General features: G+C 36.9%; 1 protein-coding gene across 15 annotated transcripts in view; it reads left to right on the top strand.

Moving 5' to 3' along the window:
- ZBTB20 (zinc finger and BTB domain containing 20) overlaps positions 1–20,785 on the top strand; it is a 1,026,540-nt gene that overhangs the window by 219,681 nt on the left and 786,074 nt on the right. For all 15 annotated transcript variants that reach the window (XM_070465986.1, XM_070465969.1, XM_070465979.1 and 12 more), the window contains one exon: positions 6,670–6,715. The gene's annotated coding sequence lies outside the window, so the exon portion shown is untranslated. The remainder of the gene's footprint in view (positions 1–6,669; positions 6,716–20,785) is intronic.

Raw genomic sequence — 20,785 nt, 5'->3', positions numbered from 1 at the left:
GCCTCTATGGAGTGTACAACCTAGTGAGGGAGAGGGAATAAACATCTAAACCAGTAACCGCATGGATAATTCAAACTGCAATGGATTCCAGAAAGAACAAAAGAATGGTTGGGTCTGTCTCAGGAACAGTAGTCAGATCCTGTCTCTCTGAGACCGAGAAGAACCACACAATTGGTTAGGAACTGCAGAATTCTTTCAGGGATCTGTGTGTGTCAAATTCTACCATATCAGCCATCTGCTGAAGAGGGAGATAAGGATCAACCTGTCCACCTCAGGATCAAATCAACCAAGCTTTGTAATCTGTTATTAAATTTGAGACTCTGATTCTGATAATTTAGTTTTGTACTGATTAAGAGGGAAAATAGGAGGGAAGAGTCAAAGAAAGAAGCTGCAAAATCAGGTCTCCTGCATTGCAGGTAGATTTCTTACTGTTTGAGCCACAAGGGAAGCCCCATTTAACCCATGCTGCTGCTGCTGCTAAGTCAGGTCAGTCGTGTCCGACTCTGTGCGACCCCAGAGACAGCAGCCTACCAGGCTCCCGTCCCTGGGATTCTCCAGGCAAGAATACTGGAGTGGGTTGCCATTTCCTTCTCCAGTGCATAAAAATGAAGAGTGAAAGTGAAGTCACTCAGTCGTGTCCGACTCTTAGCGACCCCATGGACTGTAGCCTACCAGGCTCCTCCGTCCATGGAATTTCCCAGGCAAGAGTACTGGAGTGGGGTGCCATTGCCTTCTCCACATTTAACCCATACCTACTATTAATTCATTCGGTTATGTACTAGGAACTAATGACATAATGGTGAATAAGATAAAACCTGTGTTTCCTATTTTTACAGTCTTATGTGAAAGACAATTACAATGCTGTGTGATGATTATTATGACAAGATTAAGCACAGGACATCAGATTCTCGAGGAGGTGACACTTAAATTAAGACCCCAGGAATGTGTACAAGCTGGTCAGTAGAATTTTCACATTCCGTAAGAATAAATCCTTTCCATAGTCATAGCTTCAAGTTGAGAATATTTTGAAAATATTATTTTTAACATTTTTCTAAGCTTTAATTTTGTTGATTTTCTTTACTAACCCTTAAACTTTAATTTACAAAGTTAAGTTTTACAAGTCATCTATTAAAAAACTATTTTCTATTTAATAAACTCTGAAGTGTTACTTACAGGATATAATTATTAATATTTAGTATATTGTGGATCAGGGTTCTATGGAAAGTTCAAATTCATCATGTTTATACATAAAATTTGATATTAAATTGTTTCATTTTAAATGGTAGCCAATAATAATAATAGAAATTTTACATACACAATTATTTTGTAAGCTTAGCTTTTACTACACTCTGTAGCTTTATTAGAGCAAGTGTGACCTAAAGTCTAGACAGACCAACTGTGCCTTGGATTAACGGGTGTTTATCATAAGATTTCCTTTTCCTTCCTTATTGCCTTTTATCAGTTTCCAGTTCACAGAGCTGATAAATAGATAAATTTTGCTTCTCTTTATTCCCCTTCCTGATAGGGCTAAATCTAACTTAGTAATTTATAAAAATAAGCACAATTAACAAGTTTTTCAAGTCTGCTTTTAAAATTATCTTCTTCTTAATCTTCATAAACTTTCAGTTCAGGTAAACTCCAGAATTCAGGACACCTCAATGTAAAAAGATAAGCTGGCTTTATTGATTATTAAAACCTACATTGTATAATAATATAATAATGATTGAGCACCCAGATCAATTGTAGGTCTGGAAGAAGTAAATACATATTAAATAAAATAAAAGTATTTTAGATTACACAGTATCTTTTCTTAAAATAGGCCAAATTTAAAATGTAAAACACTGAATATTCCTAAGAATTCTCATTCAGTCATGGGGGAAATATTTTTTAGTTTAAATTTAGGCTCAGAGCTCTTTTATGGAACCATTGCTCCTGCAGACACAGCTGAGACTTCAGTGCCCTAAGTGAATTGCTGCTGTTGTTGTTCAGTTGCTAAGTCATGTCAGACTCTTTGGGACTCCACGAACTGTATCACACCAGGCTTCTGTGTCCTTCACTATCTCCTAGAGTTTGTCTAAACTCATGTCCATTGAGTCAGGGATGCTATCCAACCATCTCATCCTTTGTCACTCCCTCTCCTCCTGCCCTCAATCTTACCCAGCATCAGGTTCTTTTCCAATGAGTTGGTTCTTCATGTCAGGTGGCCAAAGTATTAGAGCTTCAGCTTCAGCGTCAGTCCTTCCAATGAATATTCCGTGTTGATTTCCTTTAGGACTGACTGATTTGATCTCCTTTTAGTCCAAGGAACTCTCAGGAGTCTTCTCCAACACCACAATAAGTGAGTTAGGTATTAGATTTATTAATGGCTCAAGAGGTAACATTAAACACCCCCTCTTCCATCACTAGCCTGGCCTATCCAGTATGAAGGGAAGATAAACTCAGTCAACACAGCACAAAGTCAGACCTATTCAGTTCCCACTGGGGAACACAACTATGCCAACCTAGAAATAGAAAGAACTTTTTAAAAAATCCTCTATAGTATATCTCCATCAGGAATAGTACTGACAGTAACTTCACCCTCATAAAATTCAAAGAATTCTAGGGATTATGTAAACTGCAATGGATTCTAAAGACACTGTGTAACAATTCTTAGTTTGTGCTGTCCTCCAGATCAAAACAGAAACAAGGTCTAGAACCTCAGTATGTATTCATTTGTGTATTTTAAGCCCTGAGAGCAAAACCAATTGTAATATTTTTTGCTTCTATTTGCAAAACCTTGTGTTATATGTGAACTCGGGTCATTTGCAGAGTCTCTTTAGAATACATAAAGAAGTGATACTGTTCACGTGTGATTTTTAGAGAGACTACAATACCTGGTCCTGATTCCGGCTGAATAATTATGTTTACCTTTGCCCTTATAGTTCCATTTCCTGATTGTTTCAGTTAAGTGTAGACAGTGGTCCTTCATTTTTCATTCAGAAAAATGGGCACATATTACTTAGATTCTACTGTCTTCCTCTTCCTTAATAGAATTGGTGCTTTAAAATCCTGATTAGAGTTGCACATTGTAGCTATTAATATTCTTTGAGTGTTTCCTGATTCATAAATGTTCTGTGAACCTCCAGCACATGACTGGCTCCTAGATGAGCTGTGGAATAGAAAGTGATATATTGAGCAAGCTATCTTTCTAACTCCTTACTCCTTCTTTAGCTTAAAGGTACAAACATCCTCTCCTTTCCTCTTACAACTAGGACAATACTAATAGCTTCTGTTCAGCAATGTTTACTTTCATACTGTGCTAGTTCTTTTACATGCCTATAGCATATAATATGTGCTTAGTCACTCAGTCGTGTCCAGCTCCTTGCGAGCCCATGGACTGTAGCCTGCCAGGCTCCTCTCCAGGCAAGAAAACTGGAGTGGGTTGACATGCCCTCCTGTAGGGGATCTTCCCAACCCAGGGATTGAACCCAGGTCTCCCGCATTGCAGATGGATTCATTACCATCTGAGCCATCCAGGGAAGCCCAAGAATAGTGGAGTGGGTAGCCTGTCCCTTCTCCAGACCCAAGAATAGAAACAGGGTCTTCTGCATTGCAGGTGGATTCTTTACCCGCTGAGCTTCTAGGGACGCATAGGCACAATCTTATAGGTTAGGTAACATGATCATCATTTTTGTTGTTTAATCACTAAGTCATGTCCAACTCTTTTGCGACCCCATGGGTTGTAGCCTGCCAGATTCCCCTGTCTATGGGATTTCCCAGGCAAGAATACTGGAGTGGGAACTCCTGAATACTTAATACTGAAGTGGCAACTTGCTTCTTCAGTGGATCTTCCCAACCCAGGGATTGAACTCATATCTCCTGCATTGGAAGGTGTATTCTTTACCACTGTACCATCAGAAGAGCCTGATCATCATTTTACAGACAGGGAAAACGTAACTCATTTAAGATCTTGCAACTGAAAAGAGAGATCTAGAACTCAATTCTAGGTTTTTCTGGTAGCAAAAGCTAATCAGCTATCCACCATCCTGCCTCATATAACTCTGCTGTTGTCCCAGACCCACAGGTCATTGATCCCATGAATAGCTCCTCTTAACTGCGTGGCACAGCCTCACACAGGCTGACCCCACCACTGACTGAACCTGAGGGCCGTAATGTGGTGCTAGCTTCAGAGAGGCAAATGCCCACTATGGTTACAGGTCACAAGGATACTGTGAGCTGCATTCTTTTATCTGCACAACCAAGTGCTTCACATCCCTCACTCACCACCCCCCTTGGTTATTAGGGATTCCCTTAGCACTGGTCTGTCCAGCCTTACCTTCTTTTCTTTCCCTGGAGGTGATTGTATAGCATTGTTTTTGGCAAAGTTAGCAAGTAACTCACTTATTTACTTTGGGGGACAATAAAATAAATATATCTTGTTAATTATTGTGCATATGTTAATAATTATGCATATGTAGCTTTAGATAATATGAGACAGTCTTACACATCTGGTATCTGAGATTGAATCAATTTTCTTTCATACTGGTCTCCTACTATATAATTCTATTGACAAAAAGTAGACTACATAAGGATAAAAAATACATACTTATAGTAATTTACTAGGGCATTTTATAAGTGATACACATTCATGTACTTAAAACTTTTTGAGTGTTATGTAAATATCAGTTTTTGCTCAACAATACAAAAAAGTAAACCTGATATGTTTTTTTAAAGTGTGCCAGATCTGTCACAAATTCCTTAAACTGTATGTATTGTGTTTATGTCTTTATCTGAGCTGTAGTACATGTTTTTTTAATTTTGTTTTGTTTTTTGTTGTATTTTAAGACTATTATTTTGGATCAGTTTTGGATCCACAGTAAAATTAATAGAAACACATTAATTTTGAAAGTACTTTTAAATTGTTAGCTCTATGAGGGTAAGGTGTTTTCTAATTTATCTTTTAAAATATAATGCTTAACAGTACTTTGGATGCAATAGATGCTCACTAAATACTGTTGACTTATTAAATAACTTAGTTTGTAATAGGTTGAACAGATTTGTAGTCCTAAATTGTTCTTGCTATCATTTCACTCTGCATAATTAAGGAAGTTTTACTAAGATGATTAAAAATGTGTTATCAAATTACTGGTTTATATTCTAAAGCAATGGGATAAAAGAGACCCTGGCTGTACCCCTATGAGAAACCAGGGAGGATGTGTTTTTCACTGTAGGTATTCTTAGTGAATTTCATGTGTGACTGAGTTAATTTATTTCACATACAAAGGTTAGATTTATCATTTCCATATGGCACTCAAAGTTTTTTCCTTTACCCTTCTCCAACAAATAATGTTTTTCTTATTATAAAAGTAATGTTTATTGTAGTGATTAACTATGTATGAAAGTAAAAAGAAAAAATTAAAATTATGCATAATCTTATTATCCAAATATAATCACTTAATTTTTTATGTTCTTTTTTTTCCCCTCTCAACCACACAAATTCTATTATGTCCATACAGTTGGTACTCTGTATGTTTATAACATACTTTAGAACCACGAACTACCCTGCAGATTGTTTCAACATATTTCTTTATATGGATGTGCTATATATTTTTCTACCATTGAAAATTTAGCTTATTAGTTTCAGTTTTTTGCTAACATAAATCTCTGTTGATGTTCCATTATATAAGGTAAAGTTTAGAATTAAAATTACTGAAGAGTTAAAGATTCTGAATTTTAATTTATTAATCATATAACTCAATAGTTTTCCAGAAAATTTTTAACAATTCATACCCCTCTCAGAACTGTATGAAGAGGTGTTTCATTGTCATCATAAAAATTATTTTTTCACACTTTTAAGCAAATTTTATCAACTAGACTTAATGACTTTAATATGTTCCTATCATCAACTATGTTCAGAAGTATAGAGATTAAATATTTTAGTTTGCTTTCAGAGAGATTATGAAACACATTTAAGGGTCACAGTAGTTCAGAGGCTGCATTTTGCAATACAATTTCCACCTTCATGCAAATATATTTTGAGTCTAATTGTAAACTCTGCATACTTTGTTTAAGCTGGACTTCTTTACCAATACCTACTTCGATGGCAGTTTTCTCACTGTGTTGCATTGAGGCATCATATCTAGTGTAACTTTAGCATTTCCTCTTATAGAAATCTCATTTCTATTTGCTGTTGTAACTTGAAGTTAATGAGCATAGAGCTTATTTTTTTATTTATGCATTTCTGTGGACTGATCTACAAAAGCACCTTTCTTTCTCGCCAGTCCAAACTGAGCATTGATGAATCTGAGTGTAGATGAATCTGAGTAGCAGTCGTATTTGTATTAGGAAGGCAATAGTCATGGAAGAATACCAAAGAAAAAAATCAATTTTAAGTGTTTGCTTCATCCTCTGGTAAAAATATTTTCATTTCAGAGACCATGGTGAGTCCTAGTCCCTTGCTGGTACTTGTTTTTGATCACACTGCTCCAGGAAGCTATGTGTGCATATATTCACACATATGAATTTAAGGTGAACTGAAATATCCTATGGGGAAAATTCAGATATAAAATAACTCACCTGTTTAAGGACTACAGTCTTTTCTACTTCTCTGCAGAAATTGTCTCAGCATAAATACTGGCTCCACTTTGAAAATTATTTTTACTCACAAAATATATTTGTTTTATATTTCAGAGTACCTGATAAATTGCAAGTCTGTCTGTGCCCCATAGCTGCACAGGTATGTATATGAATTACCTATAGTTATGTTAATCTACATATTAGCTGGTAAGTTATTACATTTGGGGGCATTGAAATTGCTTACAGATTTCATAATGTGAAAATGTTAATTTTTGAGTACATTCAAATATTGACAAGCATCAAAGGATATTACATTTTATACATACCTTACATTTCACTCTATTGTAAGAATCAAATAAACATTTCTAAGATTTGATGAAGCAGAATAATTTTAGTTACAAAGCATTCATCTAATGGAAAAATTAGAGACTGTTTTATGGAACTGTTCTATTAAAGTGGCTCCTGATGTGGGAACAGAGACTATTGCAAAACCACTGTTTTTGACACTATTGTCTTATTTTAAAACTTTTTTTGTGTTACTTTTGAGTTTATTTTCTATGGTGGCTGCTTTCGGTAAGGAGCAGTTGCAGATGTACTTCCTGTCTGCTGCACTGTCTCAAGCACTAGAGTAATGGGAAAAAAAAATGTTTGCACCTGTTTAAAAATCTCAACTATGTGGTGTTGTGGTTTCTGGGCAACAGGCAGGAATTCTCAAAAGCTTGGTTGCACCTGCTCAATTGTTGTTTGCAGCTGTGTCATATGATTGAGCGCACAGAGAAGCTTGTTAGCAGATTGCTTGTGCTGTTACATATTTTGTGTCCTCCAAGTTTGAAAGATTCTTACTTGATGTAGTCTTTGAGCTATTACATTGGTTTACTATAAAACTCATTGATTTTGGTTCCCAAATATTTTATCCAAATTCTTCCTTCTCAGTCTCAAATATTCTCTTAGCAACTGTTGACTGCCCTAGATAATATGTATGCTAACTTCTCGAAAGAATACCTGGGGAGAGTAGATCTCTCAAGATAACTGGGTTGATAATAATTTTTGTCCTCATAGAGACATTTTCTGTTTGGCTCAGTTTCACTATGTTGGCAACCCTACTGTGTGAGGCTGGATGTAGTTATTGATCCATTTAGCTGAACAGATTTGAAAGCATTTGGCTATTAGTGGACACATGGGCCATATTCAGAAAATTTAAGTGATATTAAGAAAATTCAAGATGATTTCTTGATTTGTGCATGTGTCTCCATTGCAGCTGAGTGGAAGTGAGAGAGAAAATAAGGAAAAATTAGATAATTATTTTTGAAAAGGAACTAAAATCCAGACGTAAAACTTAAGACTATAATATCATCCTTTAGTTTTATCAAATCCTGAAATTGAAAGTGAAAGTCACTCAGTCGTGTCCAACTCTTTGTGACCCCATGGACTATATAGTCCATGGAATTCTCCAGGCCAGAATACTGGACCCCTCTTTCTCCAGGGGTCTTCCCAACCCAGAGATTGAACCCAGGTCCCTCGCATTGCAGGCAGATTCTTTACCAGCTGAGCCACAAAAGAAGTCCTTTATCAAATCCTAGTCACTTGATGTTTTTTCCTAAGCATTTCTGTTAGTGATGTTTCTTTTAGGTAATAGCTCTATATGTTTTCTGACAAGTATCTATATTTTTAACATAGACAAGCTATTATGAACTATAGCCTGTACTAATTAGGTAAAGTTCTATAAATATAAAAAGTGGCAACTCAATATACAAAGCATTTAATTAAATAATTTATTTGGTAGTACCAAATTCCTGATATTGAAAATTTATTCAAATAACTTGCATTAGTCTTTTTAAAAATGCTAACAAGTTTCTATTGGTATTTAGTAACATAAAATCTTAGAGCTTATGTATCTTCTCCTTCTACTGACCTGTTTAAATCTGTTTTTTTTTTTTTAACTACCATAATATGAATTTATTTGACTTCTTTGGGAGTAAGAAGTATAGGTACTGAGCTAAGTGTATGGTTTTCCACAGTCTCTTAATAAAATGCCTTGTACCCGGTAGGTGGTAAGTAAATGTTGAATGAATGCTTGTGTAAATAAAACATTTCTGAAAGAATAGAGGCCTAGAAACTTGTTATTTGCTTTATATTTTGGATGGTCTTCATGTACTTCCTTTAGTTCTCACACTGTGGATGAGATGGAGATGAGACTACTGATAAATTCTTTCCTTAAAATGAGAAATGAATATATAAGAATTGATACTCAACACAATCAAGAATTGCCATAACACTATTTGCAATATACTTTGCATTCATTGTGCTGACTATGAGAAAAGTCTTTACATTATCCCTGTTTTACACAGAATGCTGAGGTATTCAATGACTAAGTCACTAGTCACCTTGAAAATGTTTTCAGCATAGAGATAAATAAATGTCTGTATTATGTGAGCAATGCTATGGCTTTCCTAAGCAATCATTTTCTCCCCCAAAGCCTCCTACCCTGACCCTATCGCTATCTCACTAAAAACACAAACTATGTGGGCTTTCTTAGGATCAGGTAGATCAGATCACATTTAAAAATTTGTGTTTTCCTAAACAGAAGTAATGGGCCCTGTATTTACTGTACACATGTTTATAATTATGGTTTCTGTTATTCACTGAATTCTAATTGTAAATAAATGAAGAAAAAGCCAAGTAGAAGTAGAGTCAAAATAGTGTTCATCATGACCTGCTTTAGTTAATGCCCCTCTAAAGTTCCATTATGTAGGGCACAAGGCAGTCATATAACAATGGCAGAGGGAGCAAAGTGATCCCATTATCTGCATCAAAACATCTTTCTTAGGCATCTCAAATTCTGGTTGATGATATTCATGTGTACTACTAGGTTTGAAAGTACACAAGCTCTTACCTCTGGAAACAAGCTTTTCTTTCATCTTAGTTTACACCAGTGGGTGAGAGACCAATATCAGGAATATTATTTTTTTCCAGAAACTTAGTGTGGTAGAATCAGCTATATTCTTTTGTTAGACTAATATTAGAATTGAGAGAGAACCAAAACTATGTATTAGCTAGAATACTAAACCAGATAATAGCAGATGCTTCAGTGACCTGTACTAGGAATTATAGTTTGGAGTACTCAAGGGAGAGATCACTAAACCCTAGGATTGCTGAGCATAACTGCAGATTTCCCCATGATTTCAGGGTTAAAGAAAGAAAAGGTTAAAGGAAGAAAATATTTACTGAGGACATAGCATGTCTAGATATAATTTATTTCTCTCTCCCATTCCTTTTCTCCCTCCCTCCCTCATTTCCTTCCTTCCTTTTATTCCACACAATAATTAAATACGTACCATTTGTTAGACACTGAGTTAGGCTAAATAGATAAAACAGGGTCCTTGCTCTCAAAGAGCATACAGAGATATGTCAGCAGAGCTCCTTTTGTCTTCACCACTTCTTAGTATAGACCCAGTCAAGTTAACCTAATTTTTTTGTTTGGTTTGTTAGTCCTTTGGAAAATTGGAAAAATAGTAGTATCTACATTATATATTTCTGTGTTGAGTTAGATGTAACAACACATTTAAAATTCTTAGTTCAGTGGTTGGTATATAGCAAGTGCTGAATAAATCTTAGCCCAACTACTATTATTTCCAACACTATCCCCACCACTACTACAATTTAGATGCTGAAGGCAGACCATTCTACTTGCCTGAGAGCAAGTATCTTGGTCTGGACATTGTCACATTGATTGTTCTAAAAGTTCTATCTAATTACCTCTAATTTCTTTTAGAAGAAATTCTAAAAATCACATAAGGTTAGAAGTTGAAGGGTTCTTAATAGTTATCTATTTAATATCTTTGCTTTATCCATGATGAGAAAATAAGCTCAGAAAAGTTCATGTACTTGTCAGGGTTACACAATATAGTGGGTAGTTCAGTTCAGTTGCTCAGTCATGTTGCTCAGACTCTCTGTGACCCCATGGACTGCAGCACACCAGGCTTCCCTGCACATCACCAACCCCTAGAGCTTGCTCAAACTCATGTCCATTGAATCCATGATGCCATCCAACCATCTCATCCTCTGTCAACTCCTTCTCCTCCTGCCTTCAATCTTTTCCAATATCAGGGTCTTTTCCAATGAGTCAGCTCTTCACATCAGATGGCCAAAGTACTGGAGCTTCAGCTTCAGTATCAGTCCTTCCGATAAATATTCAGGGTTGATTTCCTTTAGGATTGACTGGTTTGATCTCCTTGCAGTGCAAGGGACTCTCAAGAGTCTTCTCTAACACCACAGTTCAAAAGCATCAATTCTTTGGTGCTCAGCTTTCTTTATGGTCCAACTCTCACATCAGAACATGACTACTGGAAAAACCATAGCTTTGACTAGATGGAACTTTTTGGCAAAGTAATGTCTCTGATTTTAATATGCAGTCTAAGTTTGTTACAGCTTTCCTTCCAAGGAGTAAGCGTCTTTTAATTTCATGGCTGCAGTCCCCATCTGCATAGGTCTGTCACTGTTTCCATTGTTTCCCCATCTGTTTGCCATGAAGTGATGGGACCAGATGCCATGATCTTAGTTTTCTAAATGTTGAGTTTTAAGACAGCTTTAGTAGGTAAGAGCTCCAGTATTCTTGCCTAGAGAATCCCGTAGACAGAGGACCCTGGTGGGCTGCTGTCCATGGGGTTGCACAGAGTCGGGCATGACTGAAGTGACTTAGCATGCATGCATGCACTGGAGAAGGAAATGGCAACCCACTCCAGTGTTCTTGCCTGTAGAATCCCAGGGATGGAGGAGCCTGGTTGCCTGGCGTCTGTGGGGTCGCACAGAATTGGACACAACTGAAGAGACTTAGCAGCAGCAGCAGTAGGTAAGAGATGTAGAATTTGAAACCCAAATTCTGGATTCTTAGTCTAGTGTGAGATACCTCATTTAGATACCTCACTTTTTTTTCTGTGAATGGTTGGAGAGTTGATTGCTTATGTCTAAGAAGTAAATGGACTCTGTCAAGTTGTTGGAATACTAACTGCAAGACAAGCTATTGCTGTACTTTATATAAAAAATCTCAGATATTCTTCATAAGGGGATTAATTTCATCTAAATTGATTGAAGCCTTTCAGTTTGTGTCTGTGAATAACTGGCTTCTTCTTAAGGAGAATAAACTAAATCAAGTTTAGCAAGATGTTTACTATCTAAATGACCTCAGAACTTTAAAGGAGTCTGCAAATAGCATAAATAAATCAGCATCTTTGAACCTAATGTACTCAGGGTAGCTGGATTCTAAATCTCTTGCCTATCTCTGAAGGAGCTTTAGAGTCACTTTCACTTTTCACTTTCATGCACTGGAGAAGGAAATGGCAACGCACTCCAGTGTTCTTGCCTGGAGAATCCCAGCAATGGCAGAGCCTGGTGGGCTACGGTCTATGGGGTCACAGAGTCAGACACGACTGAAGCGACTTAGCAGCAGCAGCAGAAGCAGAGTTCAAATGACCTTCAATGAAATTCCAGTTCCACAATTTAGTAGCTATATGACATGATCAAGGTTTCTTATCTAAAATGTGATGGTAATTATGCTTACTTTTTCAACAATGGGTGTGAAGATTAGAGTAGGTTAGGTATACAAAATACTTTATTTAGTTCATAACATACACTAGTGTTCCATAAATATTCATTTTCTTTTTCCTCATCCTGTTAACATACAAAAGATTTGTTATGACAGGCAGTATAGATATTTGGAGGAGGTATATCTAATTGTTATATGTACGTCTGCTCAGTTGTATATGACTGTTTGTCACCCAGCGGACTATAGCCAGCTAGGCTCCTCTGTCCATGGGGATTCTCTAGGCAAGAATACTGGAGTGGGTCACCATTTCCTTCTCCAGGGGATCTTCCCAACACAGGGGTTGAACTCAGGCCTCCTGCATTGGCAGGTGAATTCTTTACCACTGAGCCGCCAGGAAAGCCCCTGAAGGAAGTATAGGATTCACCCATTAGCAAAATTAATTTTGGCAAAGTTAGTCTTTGATGATTGCAGTTGAGTGTCTTAGTTCAGCTTGGTTAGACTCACCATTTCTAACTATACATGCTCCATGTCTGTAGAAAATGGTGCTATTTAAAGAAAAACTCAAGGTGAAGATAATCACATTGACTTAAATGTCTGTTGATTATGGAAATGTGCCTTGCAGTGGAAGCACTGCTGATACAACTCCCAGGCAACTGTCACTCCTATTTTGAAAGTCAATACCCTTGAAACTAATCTCCTGCAAACAATGAAGAACCCATACTTGCCAATTAAACCCTGTACTCTTACACGCATCCTCGTGAACTAAAGGAGGTTCTGTTGGCAAGGTTTTCACATTCTAAGCAGCCACAGATTTAGTGAGCAAAGTTGGCCATAAGTAAATGGTTTATAAAGCTTTCTTTTACTTTTTCTTTTAGTAAAATATCTTGATAAGAAAAGTGGATTTATGAATTTGTATGTCTGATTTTTCCCTTAATCATCTCTAGTAAAAACTAGACAATTATAGTAAACCAGTTTATATATTCCCTGCTAGGCTGTCTCTTTCTATTGCAGTTGTATCTTCCTGAACAGCAACCAGAAAAGAAATAAAGGGAAAAAACACTAGATAATTATTAACTAGATAATTATTAACTAGGCCATTGTTCGGTAAAGTTGATAAAGTTGACTTGCCTAATGTCAAATGTACGGGTTTGACCACAATGAGTCAAGGCAAACATTGATGCTTAATGAAATTTTTATTTAGTTGAGTATTAGTTTGCTAGGGCTGCTGTAACAAAGTATCACAAACTGGGCAGCTTAAACAATAGAATTTTCTCTGGAAGCCTGAGAGCAAAGTTTTGGCAGAGTTGGTTCTTTCTGAGAGCTATAAGGGAAAGATCATTTCTAGGCCTTTCTCCTTGGCTGTAGATGTCCACCTTCTTCCAGTGTCTCTTCACACTGTCTTCTCTCTATACATATCTTTCGGGGGTCCAAATTTCCCTTTTCTATAAAGATATCAGTCGTCTTGAATTAGGACCTTCTGTGGTTATTTCAATTTAACTTGATTACTTCCTAAAGACCCTATCTCCAAATAAGGTCACATTTTGAGGTACTAGGGTTAGGACTCTAACATATCTTCTTGTGCGGTGTATGATTCAACTCATAACAGTTGGATTAAAATGTTAACATTTACAGAGTGACTTTTATATTCCAAAGAAATGTTTGTATATAGATACGTTGTGTTAGTTGCTCAGTAGTATATTACTCTTTGTGACCCATTAGATTGTAGCTCGCCAGACTCCTCTGTCCATGGAATTCTCTAGGCAAGAATAATACTGGAGTGGGTAGCCATTCCTTTCTCCAGGGAAATCTTCCCAACCCAGGGATATATATATATATAGTTATGTATATTATATTAATATATTATATATATATATGTTTGATAATTCTTTCAACAACCTTAGGTAGGTGCTGTTTTGCCAATTTTACAGGTGAGAAAAAAAAAGAATAAGCAATCTGCCCAAGATCATACTACCAGTAAATGTTAAATTATAGTATTTGAACCCAAAATTCAGTTCTGCCTTTTAAATGTATCAGTTTCCTAACAACTCAGTCAAAAGCCCCCAAAATACTCTGAGCATTTAAGGGATTTTTTTTCCTGTCATTAGGGTTTGTGCCAAAGGACATTTTATCCATCAAAAATGGTGCATTATGCTATTGTATAAATGTCCAGCATTGACTGCCTATATCTTCACTCCTGAATTTTTTGCTGACAGTTGTCTTTGAAGGCTGTGTTTTAGCTCTTCTGCACCTGATGAAGCTTTTGGATAGGATTTATTCTGAACATAGTTGCATGGGTTGATTCTGGCCCCGGTTTGTGTGGATGGCATTGAGAGCCAAGTCATGCTCAGGGTCTGCTTCTCAACACATGTGTACTCTGCTTTCCTTGTCTTTCTCTCTCTCCTCTCCTTCATCTTTGTTTTCACTCCTAACAGGTAGTTTATGATTTTTTTTCTCCTTTTTTAGAATATCTGCCATTAGTTATTCCTTGAAAAGAAGTAAGTGTAAAGAATAGCAAAATAAGAGATATCTCTGCTTATGTGAAAGCCAGAATTGCTGTAGGTATTTACAATAAACTGGTCACAGCCTTGTTATTCATTTACACTGAGGAGCAAGGAGCATTGTGCACCTCATTTTAAGTTTTCTATCTTACCATTGGAACAGTTTGTCCTCACTTTGAAGTCTTAAAGCAGACTTGCTCATGACCCAATTTCACTAATAATTCTAAGTAACCCTTGTACTCATTTATAAGATTTTTTTTCCACCCACTGTCTGTCTAGGCTGGTTTAAAATTTTTATATATGTACTTTTAAAAAATTGATTAGCTGGAGAGCTGCCCATTCCTCTGTGCTGTATAATGCGGATTTAAAAACTGCACACAGAATTCTGTATAGTGTAATTAAAACTGACCCACATTTGGACCTGAGTACACCAGGACTTAGCCAAACTTGCCATGAGCTGAGTTCTGGTGGCAGATGGGAACTAATGAGGACACACTCCACTCCAGAATTTCCCAGCTGCTTGGCCCCATTTTGTACAAACAAGGTTTGGAGCGAAGTCCAGATCCCAAGAGCATGTTCTGTAAATGTGCTGAACCCAATTATTTGGGAAATGCTATCACAAAATCAGACTGTTTCAAAGTCTCCTTAAGACCTCAGCTACTCTCAGATTTTAAAGATGAAAATTCAAAGGGACCTTTTGTGCTCTCTCTCCAACCAATTTTTAATTTAAAGTGAATTAGAATCACATTCCCCTTCCCACCCCAGCCCCCAACTCCAGTCTGCTTTCCTGTGCCTGGGGTCAGAATGATCAGTTTTACCCAAATGTGGAGATTTGCAGGTGGTTGTCTTAGGATAGACAAGGTCTCCTTGCAACCTATAGATCTCTTCAACTGGTTTGATGTCCTGGGACTATTCAGGCAGATGTAATTGAATCAGTTTGAAGCAGCTGTAGCTGGCATGTGGTCTCTCAGATTGCTAGCACCTGCTTGTTTTTTTGCAACTCACTAGAGTGAAAGAAGTGCCAAAACCAGCTTTGGTCTTGGAGCAGATAAAGCACTTCAAACCCTATATTCCATTCTCCTTCCAATCCAGCCACATCACTATTGGTGCCTGAATTAATAAAGCCCCTTTTCATGATTATGTCTGAGGTAAACTTTTCCTTCTCATTCTTCTCTGTGTTGAGATCCTGACAGTATTGACCATGCCAGTCCAGAAAAATAAGGGAGTGTAATGGTGATCAGGTGGCTTTGAGACTCTCTTATCATTAGACAACTGAGTAGCCTGTGGTTTGCAGAATCATTTAAATGAACGCACCAAATTCATTTGCTGTTCCAACACAGTCTTATTGGCACAGAGAATGAGCAGTTAATGTATAACAAACTGTGAGCTGTTATGGAATATGATAAATACATTTGCTAAGCAGGAGGGAATAGAAAATGGAACTATTTCTTTAATGTAACTCTAAACTAATCAACATGGATTTATTCAGCACTTACTAGATATAAGAAGATGCAGTCTACTGAAAAAGGTATAGAAATTGTAGGGCATACTAAATATATACAATGTATTTTTAAAGATGTATATTTAGAATTTTAAAAAGCTTAAATCTATTTTTGAATGTGTGTTTTCTTTATCTTCTGTTTTTTCCATTATTATAACAACATATTATTTGGAAAGCATGTATTTAATTTTTAAATATTATCGATTTACTGATGTTCAGTTTGAACCTGGAATTGATGAAGTCAACACATTTACCTAAAATTGAGAATTTATGTAGTAAAGTTTCTTTCAGTTCAGTTAAGTTGCTCATTTGTGTCCGACTCTTTGCGACCCATGGACTGTAGCACGCCAGGCTTCCCTGTCCATCATCAACTCCCAGAACATACTCAAACTTAGGTCCATCGAGTTGGTGATGCCATCCAACCATCTTATCCTCTATTATCCCCTTCTTCTCCCACCTTCAATCTTTCTCAACAGCAGGATCTTTTCAAATGAGTGAGTTCTTCACATCAGGTGGCCAAAGTTTTGGAGTTCCAGATTCAGCATCAGTACCTCCAATGAATGTTCAAGACTGATCTCCTTTAGGATGGACTGGTTGGATCTCCTTGGAGTCCAAGGGACTCTCAAGAGTCTTCTCCAACACTGAAGTTCAAAAGCATCAATTCTTCAGTGCTCAGCTTTCTTTATAGTCCAACTCTCACATCTATAAATGACTACTGGAAAAACCATAGCTTTGAGTAGATGGACTTTTGTTGGCTAAGTAATGTCTCTGCTTTTTAATATGCTGTCTAGGTTGGTCATAACTTACCTTCCAGTCACCAAGTATCTTTTAATTTCATTGCTGCAGTCGCCATCTGCAGTGATTTTGGAGCTCTAGAAAATAAAGTTTGCCACTGTTTCCATTGTTTCCCCATCTATTTTCCATAAAGTGATGGGACCGGATGCCACGATCTTAGTTTTCTGAATGTTGAGTTTTAAGCCAACTGTTTCACTTCCTCTTTCGCTTTCATCAAGAGGCTCTTTAGTTCTTCTTCACTTTCTGCCATAAGGGTGGTGTCATCTGCATATCTGAGGTTATTAATATTTCTCCCAGCAGTCTTGATTCCAGCTTGTGCTTCATCCAGCCTGGCATTTCACATGATGTACTCGCATATAAGTTAAATACGCATTCTAAAGTTTCTTTAGAATGGTTTAATATTAATAATCTTTTGAGATATTGTTTATGAATAATAGTAATACAAATAAAGTCTAAAAAAAGTCATTTTATTATCAGCAAATGCCTATTTTGCAAGGTATGACTGAACCTATGCTATAGACATATGCTATAGATGCTGAGCTTAAGGCATAGAAGAAATAATCAACAGAGTTATAGTTCCTTCACAGATGCAGTGCAAAATTAAAAACTGATTTTTGGTATGTCCAACTTTTCTGTGAATCTATGTGTGCTGAGATACTAAATATACTTTTATAGTCCATAGTGTTTTCAAGTAACTTTCAGTTCAATTCAGTTCAGTTCAGTCATTCAGTTATGTCTGACTCTTTGAGACTCCATGGACTGCAACGTACCAGGCCTTCCTGTCCATCATCAACTCCTGGAGTTTACCCAAACTCATGTCCATTGAGCCGGTGATGCCATCCAACCATCTCATCCTCTGTCATCCCCTTTTCCTCCCACCTTCAATCTTTCCCAGCATCAGGGTCTTTTTCAATAAGTCAGCACTTCGCATCAAGTGGCCAAAGTATTGGAGTTGCAGATTCAGCATCAGTACTTCCAATGAATGTTCAGGACTGATTTCCTTAGGATGGACTGGTTGGATCTCTTTGCATTCCAAGGGACTCTCAACAGTCTTCTCCAACACTGTAGTTCAAAAGCATCAATTCTTCTGCACTCAGCTTTCTTTATAGTCCTACTCTCACATCCATTCATGACTACTGGAAAAACCATAGCCTTGACTAGACGGACCTTTGTTGGCAAAGTAATGTCTCTGCTTTTTAATATGCTGTCTAGGTTGGTCATAACTTTCCTTCCAATCACCAAGTATCTTTTAATTTCATGGCTGCAGTCAACATCTGCATTGCTTTTGGAGCCCAAGAAAATAAAATTTGCTACTGTTTCCACTGTTTCCCCATCTATTTGCCATGAAGTGATGGGACCGGATGCCATGAGCTTAGTTTTCTGAATGTTAAGCTTTAAGCCAACTTTTTCACTCTCCTCTTTCACTTTCATCAAGAGGCTCTTTAGTTCTTCTTTACTTTCTGTCCTAAGAGTGGTGTCAACTACATATCTGAGGTTATTGATATTTCTCCCAGCAATCTTGATTCCAGCTTGTGCTTCATCCAGCTCAGCATTTCTCATGATGTATTTTGCATATAAGTTAAATAAGCAGGGTAACAATATACAGCCTTGACGTACTGCTTTTCCTATTTGGAACCAGTCTGTTGTTCCAAGTCCAGTTCTTACTGTTGCTTCCTGACCTGCATACAGGTTTCTCAAGAGGCAGGTCAGGTGGTCTGGTATTCCTATCTCTTTCAGAATTTTCCACAGTTTATTGTGATCCACATAGTCAAAGGCTTTGGCCTAGTTAACAAAACAGAAGTAGCTGTTTTTCTGGAACTCTCTTGTCTTTTTGATGATCCAGCAGATGTTGACAATTTGATCTCTGGTTCCTCTGCCTTTTCTAAATCCAGCTTGAATATCTGGAAGTCCGTGGTTCACATATTCTTGTAGCCTGGCTTGGAGAATTTTGAGCATTACTTTACTTGTGTGTGAGATGAGTGCATTTGTGTGGTAGTTTGAGCATCCTTTGGCATTGCCTTTCTTTGGGACTGGATTGAAAACTGACCTTTTCTAGTCCTTTGGCCACTTCTGAGGTTTCCAAATTTGCTGGCATATTGACTACAGCACTTTCACAGGATCATCTTTTAGGATTTGAATTCCATCACCTCCACTAGCTTTGTTCATAGTGATGCTTCCTAAAGTCCACTTGACTTCACATTCCAGGATGTCTGGCTCTAGGTGAGTGATCACACCATTGTGATTATCTGTGTTGTGAAGATCTTTTTTGTACAGTTCTGTGTTTTCTTGCCACCTCTTTTTAATATCTTCTGCTTCTGTTAGGTCCGTACCATTTCTATCCTTTATTGAGCCCATCTTTGCATGAAATGTTCTCTTGGTATCTCTAATTTTCTTGAAGAGGTCTCTAGTCTTTCTCATTCTATTGTTTTCCTCTATTTCTTTGCACTGATCACCGAGGAAGGCTTTCTTATCTCTCCTTGGTATTCTTTGGAACTCTGCATTCAAATGGGTATATCTTTCCTTTTCTCCTTTGCTTTTTGCTTCTATCTCTTCACAGCAATTTTTAAGGCCTCTTTACTCATGACATAAATTATGAGTTACAAAATTTTTTCATAGTGATATCAAGATATTATTGGCCAAGTATGCATGTAAACTTTAGTGTCATAGAGTAACAAAATCATTACACTAAATAACAGCTTGTTGAAACAACAAGATAATATAATCTTTATATTTAGCATAGGCAAGATCTTTATTAGAGTGTTATTTATCTGGCTATATAAAAATATACCTCCATTAAGTGGTAATTGGAAGTCATGAGCATCCAGGACTGAATTGAGAAAGCAAGGCTCAACTCAGAGAGGTTAAAATCTAACCTTATAGAGCCAGTAAGTGACTGAGACAGAATTTAAACTAAATTTTTCACTCTATTCAAGTGAAAAACCTGTATTCTTTATACTTCTCCCAAGTTAGTTCCCAAAGAGTTGAAATATTTTTATGCTGAAAATGTAAGTAAGAAATATTATTATATAAGAGTAAATGGAGAAGAAAGTAAAGCCAGTCCTGAGAGAATTGCAATAGAATTAGAAGCATTTGTTGGTCCTTTCCAACTCATGATTGTGGGATATTACAGGTGTGTTTTCTTTACAAATACTCAATAGGCCAACAATTTGAATTTTTAAAAATATATAATTATGTCTTACCTATTGAACAATTCTTATAAGTTGGAGCTCCTCTGCTGTACTTATGTTCTAGATAATACAATTGTATACTCAAAGGACAGACAGAATTAGAAGTAGGTACTGGATAGCCCTGCCAGAAAAAAATAAAGATTATGTAGAAGTGAAAATTAGTCTCTGAAATAGTAACGTAGTTAAATATCAAAGTGATTTTGATATACAAAATTGTGATTTGCTTCCAAAATATATTAATTGAATTAACTATTCTAATTTGTATTGTTCCTATTGCTATAAGAACCAAAGAGAAAAAAGTATCTTTCTGCTAAATTGCAGATTACTTTTTGGTATGGATCAAGCTTCCACTGTGGTGAACATCAGACCCAGTTTCGGGCACTAGAAATATAGCTCTGAGCAAGAAGACCAAGATACTGTAACTCATGAGTTAAAATGGCAGTAGGATGGCAGTATGCGTGTATCAGTCAGTCAGTTCAGTTGCTCAGTTGTGTCCAGCTCTTTGTGATCCCATGAACTATAGCATGCCAGGATTCCCTGTCCATCACCAACTCCTGGAGCTTGCTCAAACTCAAGTTAGTGATGCCATCCAACCATCTCATCCTCTGCCGTCCCTTTCTCCTCCTGCCTTCAAATCTTTCCCAACATTAGGGTCTTTACCAATGAACCAGTACTTCACATCAGGTGGCCAAACTATTGAAGGTTC

Source organism: Odocoileus virginianus, chromosome 4 (genome assembly GCF_023699985.2).
Source record: "Odocoileus virginianus isolate 20LAN1187 ecotype Illinois chromosome 4, Ovbor_1.2, whole genome shotgun sequence".
NCBI classification, from domain to species: Eukaryota; Metazoa; Chordata; class Mammalia; order Artiodactyla; family Cervidae; genus Odocoileus; species Odocoileus virginianus.
This window is presented reverse-complemented; position numbering and strand designations above follow the sequence as displayed.